This window comes from Arachis hypogaea, chromosome 17, assembly GCF_003086295.3.
Source record: "Arachis hypogaea cultivar Tifrunner chromosome 17, arahy.Tifrunner.gnm2.J5K5, whole genome shotgun sequence".
NCBI lineage: Eukaryota > Viridiplantae > Streptophyta > Magnoliopsida > Fabales > Fabaceae > Arachis > Arachis hypogaea.
The window spans coordinates 61,310,908-61,318,959 of NC_092052.1; positions in this window are offsets into that span (position 1 = coordinate 61,310,908).

The window sequence follows — 8,052 nt, forward strand, 5'->3', positions numbered from 1 at the left end:
AAATGCAAGAAGAATAAAAACATGCAATTGACACCAAACTTAAAAATTGATACTAGACTCAAACAAGAAACATAAAATATTTTTGGTTTTTATGGTTTTATAAAAAAATTTTTTTGTGATTTTCGAAACTTATATGGAAAAGAAAATAAAGAGATTCAAAACATTTAATAAGAATTCCAGGAATCATGCAATATTAGTCTAAAGCTTCAGTCTAAAAAGATTAGACATGTTTGGCCAAGCTTCAGCAGGACATTACATTCAACAGCTAAATTGATGAGAATCAATCATCTTTTGTGATGCTAAGAACATCACCTTGAAACTCTAGAATTCATTCTTAAAAATTCTGAAAAGTACCTAATCTAAGCAACAAGATGAACCGTCAGTTGTCCAAACTCGAACAATCCCCGGCAACGGCGCCAAAAACTTGGTGCACGAAATTGTGATCATCAACAATGGCGCCAAAGGACTTGGAGCTCTTAAACGTGAATCACACTTTGTCACAATTCCGTACAACTAACCAGCAAGTGCACTGGGTCGTCCAAGTAATAAACCTTACGTGAGTAATGGTCGATCCCACGAGACTGTCGGCTTGAAGCAAGCTATGGTCACCTTGTAAATCTCAGTCAGGTGGATTCAGATGGTGATGGAGAATTGATAATTAAAAGATAAATAAAACATAAAATAATGATAGAGATACTTATGTAATTCTTCGGTTGGAATTTCAGATAAGCGTATGAAGATGCTTTGTTCCTCCTGAACCTCTGCTTTCCTATTGCCTTCTTCCAATCATTCATACTCCTTTCCATGACAAGCTTTATGTTGGGCATCACCATTGTTAATGGCTACTTCCCGTCCTCTCAGTGAAAACGTTCCAAATGCGCTGTCACCGCACGGCTAATCATCTGTTGGTTCTCGATCATGTCAGAATAGGATCCATTGATCCTTTTGCATCTGTCACACGCCCCACAATCGTGAGTTTGAAGCTCATCACAGTCATCCCTTCCCAGATCCTACTCAGAATACCACAGACAAGGTTTAGAATTTCCGGATCTCAAGAATGAGCGCCAGTAATTCTAGCCTATACCACGAAGGTTCCAATCTTAGATTAGAAACCCAAGAGATATACATTCAAGCTTGTTTGCATGTAGAACGGAAGTGGTTGTCAATCACGCGTTCATAGGTGAGAATGGTAATGAGTGTCACATAATCATCACATTCATCATGTTCTTGGGTGCGAATGAATATCTTGGAGAAGAAATAGACTTGAGTTGAATAGAAAAACAATAGTACTTTGTATTAATTCATGAAGAACAGCAAAGCTCCACACCTTAATCTATGGTGTGTAGAAACTCCACCGTTGAAAATACATAAGTGATAATAGTGTAAGCATGGCCAAATGGCCAGCCTCCAGGGTCTAGGGACTAAACATCCAAAGATGAAAATACAATAGCAAAAGGTCCTATTTATAGAGAACTAGTAGCCTAGGGTTTACAGAAATCAGTAATTAATGCAGAAATCTTCTTCCGGGCCCACTAGGTGTGTGCATGGGCTGAGCATTGAAGCTTCCATGTGTAGAGACTTTTCTTGGAGTTAAACGCCAGCTTTTGTGCCAGTTTGGGCGTTTAACTCCAGCTTTTGTGCCAGTTTTAGAGTTAAACGCCAGAATTCTTGAGCTGACTTGGAACGCCGGTTTGGGCCATCAAATCACGGTTAAAGTATGGACTATTATATATTGCTGGAAAGCCCAGGATGTCTACTTTCCAATGTAATTGAGAGCGCGCCAATTGGGCTTCTGTAGCTCCAGAAAATTCACTTCGAGTGCAGGGAGGTCAGAATCCAACAACATCTGCAGTCCTTTTTCAGCCTCTGAATCAGATTTTTGCTCAGGTCCCTCAATTTCAGCCAGAAAACACCTGAAATCACAGAAAAACACACAAACTCATAGTAAAGTCTAAAAGAGTGATTTTTATTTAAAAACTAATAAAAATATAATAAAAACTAATTAAAATATACTAAAAACATACTAAAAATAATGCCAAAAAGCGTATAAATTATCTGCTCATCTTATATGAATATTTAAATATGAATTGATGCTAATTTTTGGTTGTATGGGATTAGTGTGGTTGATGAAGAGTAATGAGATTTGTTGGTATTAATGAGTATTGATGATTGGGGTTGTTGATGGGGATTGATTGATGTTGAGGTGGTGTTGTGTGGAAGGAATTGGAATAATAATGATAATGATTATATGATTTGATGATGATCGTTGGTATTTTAATTATTATAAAAGTTGATGATGAATGTGAGATTTATTGTTGTTGATAAAGGTTTGTTGATATGGATGATGATTATGATGAATATTAATGTTGTGGGTAAGTGGAGATGAGTGTTTAAGAGTTGATAAATTGAGATATTGAATATTGAGATTTGTTATGGTTATTGAGAATTTGAATGGTGGTATTAAGGAATTTGGATGTGAATTAGGTTGGATATAAGATTGTTGAATGGTTTAGAAGATTGTGTGGTTGAGGAAATGGTTGAAGTAGTGTTTGGTATGAAATTGGGCTGTTTTGGTATGGTTTAAATGTGATTGAATTGGTTGTAGAATGAGATTTGGTTATAATTGAGTGTTTTGATGTTTTGGATAAAAATGGATTTTTTGTGAAATTCGTCTTATCATAACTTTTGCCTCGGTTTTCAAAATTGGTTAAAATTGGTTTAGAGGAAGTTATGATCATTCAAAGATTGGTGTTGAAATCTAAAATTTTGCAGAGTTGCAGAATTTCAGGATTTCTGATATGTGCGGACACACAGCCTCATGCGCACGCACAAGCTTGCAAAAATGTTATTCTGTGCGGGCGCACAGACCTGTGCGTACGCACAGGCAGGGAAAAGGGCTCTGGTGGCAGCGTTGGCACAGGTTGTGCACGCGCACATCAATGAAGCATTACGACCTGTGCGGACGCACAGCCCTGTGCGCACGCACAAGTCGGGAAGGATCAGTACCTGTGCGTACGCACACCCAGGTCCGTACGCACACTTTGAAAATATTCCTAGGCGTGCGCACGCACACCCCTGTGCGGACGCACACGCCCTGTATTATAATTTTAAACTTTGTTTTCAACTATTTCACCTTCCCGACAAGGTTGTATGCTTCTATAACACCATTTTAAGACTCTTGGGCTTATTTTAGAGCATTGAAATATGGGAAAGGCCCTAGGGGTTTAAGTTGGGTTTTCCTTTGAAAAGTTAGCAAACGGAGGTTTAGGTTTCTGTTGTACTGAGGATGAGTTGGTTGAGAGAGAGGGAAGAGTGGCGAATATGGTGATTGCTTACATTGAATTTGAGATACTGATGAACTGACGAGTTTGGGAAGGGAATTAATAATTGATGATGGTTATTATGAGCTTGATGAGTATGAAAGGAAAGTGTGCAGGGCCTATATCCCTGGCGTTGCAGGTTTTTCTGCTGCATGAGTAGATGTCGTTGAAAGTGATTTGAGATGAGAAATGTTGAAGTCTGGTGATGATTTAAGGATGAAGTTATTGGATTATATGAGAGTGTACGGAGCCTATATCTCCGGCGTAGCAGATTGTTCTGCTGCATGACCAGTTGTTGTTGAGAGTGTGCAGAGCGTATATTTCCGGCGTGGCAGATGTTTCTGTCGCATTACTTGTTGGATGTTGAGAGTGTGCGGGGCCTATATCCTCGGCGTAGCAGATAGTTCTGCTGCATGATTTGTTGTGGTTATTTCCTTCTCTGCTGCAGGAAGTGTGTGGGGCCTATATCCTCGGCGTAGTAGACTCCCTACTACATGAGTGTGCAGGGCACTATATCCCTGGCATAGCAGAAGAGCTGCTGCATGAGTGTGTTGGGCACTATATCCCTGGCGTGGCAGAAAAGGCTACATCTGGGAGGATGTGTCGGGTTGGCATCTACGGACCGACAAGTGATATCACGAGCCAATAGGATAGGCATTCATCATATGCATCTCTTATTTTCCTGATTGCTTTGACTACTTAGGTTTGCCTAATTGTATAATATGCCTACTTGCTTCTTGAATTACTTGATATATATGAATATTACCTGTGTATTACTTGCTTGAATTAATTGTGTTTGTCTGGTGCTTAGGAGGTTAGGTAGGTGGTGGCGATGGGATCGCATGGAGGTTAGGGTGGAGAAGGCTGTGGGATACAGCGGTGTGACTAGTTCTATTTAGAAATCCCCTAAGTTTAGATAACCCGGTTATGGTTCAAGTTCTTTATTTCTTTATTTACTCATGTTAAGCTTGAATATTGGTTTGGTGTGAAGTTCTAGGATTGCCTTCGGCGTCCCAGGGCCTTACATCTTACATTATTAGGCACTGTTACCATACTGAGAACCTCCGGTTCTCATTCCATACTTTGTTGTTTTTTAGATACAGGTCGTAGTCCACCTCGGTGAGATTGCGATACGGTGACAGAGCGGAGTATGGTTCCTCCTTGGTTTAATTTATTTTACTTTGTCATAGTTACTGTCACATCTCTTTGTATTTTATTTTTATGGTCTTAGAGGCTTACTTGAGAGATAGATTGTATAAGATGTTTTAATTCCAAAACTCTGTATTTATATAATTGTAACTAGTCAGCTTAAACACCGCAAGCTTAGGCTAGTTCCCTATGATCTCGTATAATATTATATCTATATATGTTTTATTCTCTTGCATCTATACCTTGTTTCTTGCACTTTAGCTTCTTGTGAACGTTTCGCGCTTTTGTAATCCTGTTTTGAGCTTAATCCTTCATCTTACTTCTAGACTATATTACTTCCTCCTATATATATATATATATATATAAGCCCTATAACTGTTGTAATCTCTGATTAACCTTTGCTTTATGGCTAGAGGTAAAGCTTAGGGTAATTGGGGTGTTACATGTATTGCGTTGATCATAGTGAACATCTCATATCCTAGTTCGATATGTACTGATCTAGATTATTAAAATGGAGATTCAGGTCCAAAAGAATTTATAAGTTTATGAAGACTCTCAAGCCATCATGAGCAAGCTGCCCTAGAATTCCATCCCTAATCCCAAAAATAGAGGATTCGATTGTATCAATTGCTAAAATTCACAACATACCTTATAGTAAAAAGATAGATCTTCATCATAGCTCTCCTATGACGATGACTTGTGAATGATTTTTTTATCACTACCTTTAAATAATGAACTTTTACCTTCATGAAAGGTAAAATGATACAATCAATTTCCTGGTACAACTAAAAAAATACTTAAAGAGATTTGAAAATTGGAATTACAGAGTAAAACATCTAGAAATTTGAAATCTGCCTAAGAATAGATATAAAGATGTATAATGATCTACTTTAAATTTACATGAGATGTAAAAAAGGAGTAGGCTAAGAGCTAATTAGCTGCTAGAGAAAAATTGATAAAAAATTTACATACCTTGAACAAAAGTGAGCATGCATATTAATTAAAAGTTTTCAATATACAAACTCTAAGATCACAATGAAACCATCTCATCAAAGCATCATATGGTTAAGCCGCAAACAAAAAGTAAACTGCTCCATGTTCATCTAGTTCTTATCAATTCTTTTAAATTATGGAATATATATTTTTCAAGTTTATTGAATGATAGAAAAATGTCAGCAATTGAGATTTTAATCAAAAGAAATGCATTAGACTTAAAAGAATGTTAAAATCCAGTAAAAGCCTTCGTGAGAATTTCATACACCTTACTCAAATAACTACCAACCCATCAAATATAAAGTCTAAAAAAATTCATAAAAACAGAAGCGCTTTTGTCCAATTAATAGATACTGAGAAACAAATATTAATATTCTACGATAGATGCAATACCTTTAAAGACTAATAAGATAAGTTTCAAGAAACCAATTTACAAATATAGTAGACTCTTTTCTCAATAAAATTTACTTGAACGAAGTCATAACATATAAACATATGAAGACAAAAGAATTATTTTATAGAAGATCATACTAACTGTCTGATTTACTTAATTCCATTGGCAACAATGAAAGACTCTAGTTTTCCCAAATCTATGAAAAGTTACCACTCCCTAATGTACTTCCTTTGCCTACTTCACCACCTCAATGATCTCTGTAACAATTCCAACTTAGTTGATCTACATTACAATGGGGTACTTGGTTGATCTTCTCATTTTCTAAAGATAAATAAATTTTAACTGAATATATTCTCTGTGAAAGAAATACAATAATTCTTACCTTAACACGCTTAACACGAACCTCCTATTGTTGCACCCTCTTCACTTTATCCTCCTAAGTGAAATTACATGACACCGATTCTGAAAGAATTTACCACTATTTTAACACAATAATTCTTCAAAATTAAATGCGTAAAAGAGCATCGTTCATCAATTAGAAATATAAGAGATAAATAGCTCCAATGTGAATCAGATGGCGAAAAAATAGACAGAACAGCAACACTAATTAATTACTTAGATCACTACACAAGAATAAATAATGCTGACATAATTATAGGATAAAAACTCAGTGATGAGTCATGTACAGTTATATATAATTAAGGAATAAAGGAAAATTTGGCTTTGAAGAGAACAAGATAAAAAAAGCATACAGGTGACTTTGAAACTCAATTTGGTTGTGACAAAAATAAAAGGACAAACAGAAAGAACGAAAATAAAAAATAGTAAAGAAACAGGTAACGACTTCTCAAGATACAAAATGAGAACGGCAGCAGTTGGAACTGAACCATATCAAATTTTATAGGTTTTCTCACTTTTTACAACAAAAGTATTTTATTCTTCCAAAGGCATCAAATTATATATTTTAAAAATCAATAAATAGAAAGCACAAAATTAAGAAACATGGCATGAGTAATCAAAATATTAAAAAATTATTTGATATCATCGGTGAAACTAAAATAAATATCTGGTTTTCTATTAAAGTTAAAAATTTCTTGACAGAGAGAAAAGAATATTTTTCGAGAAAAAATAAACAATTCATAACAGAAAACAGAAAAAAAATTCAATAAATGATGAGTATTTCTGCACTAAAAAATCAAGCAGATAAGAAAATAAAAAAAAATGAGAGAAACGAACATGGAACATAACAAAGAATATTATTCTCAACTGTTGACCTCATTTACTATCTGAAAATAAGTGGATAAAAATGCATCACTCGTACAAAAATGCATCACTTATTTAATTAAGTTCATTTGAATAGACATTTCCTAATATATTGGATGATGAATTGCTGTTTTTGACATAAAAATTATGCACAGTATAAGCAGTTAACTATCCATGTTTAAGCTATAGACTAATTGAAAATTTGTGCACAATAAAAGAACTTTATTAGAGCTTTTAAACTATAGAGATTTTCAAATTAATCAATGCTAAATTAAACAAAAAAAATGCATATAGCACCATACTTGGATCCATGGTGGAGATGGAAGCCACTCCATCGAAGTGACAGGAATCAGGAGTCTTTCCCTTCTTAGATGCACCATTTGCATTGAAGAGTCTGCAATTATTCTCAGACAAACAATCTGAACATCTCAAACCATGGAGAAATCAAACACATACGAAATCCCAAACCAAACACAACCAAAAGAAAAAATAAACCCTAAATAAAAAAGTTTGAAGATGCAGTACCAAACAAAAACAGATATCCAGACCATCCCTAGAGGAGAGGATTGCTGACTGAGATATCCACCTTCCATCTCTCACCAAGGCTGTTGAAGCCTGCACCAGTGATCTTTGTTGCTCAGCAAGAGGGATTGACAGGGCTATCGAGGAGGGCACGAAAGAGAAGATAGTATTTAGGGTTTCTAATCGACAAAGAGAGATGATGGGCAGGTTGAAGTGAATGAGACTAACTTCACTTTTTTGCTCAGAACCCATACATTTGTTTTCTTTTTATTTTTGGCGAGCTTCGGGCCCATTACCCGTTTCTATCAACACGCAATCCGGCAGCCTGAGATATCTACCCAATTACAATTCTTATTGAATTTTGAAAATATATTCTTTAAAAAAAATTAACTCAAAAACTAACACACCGTA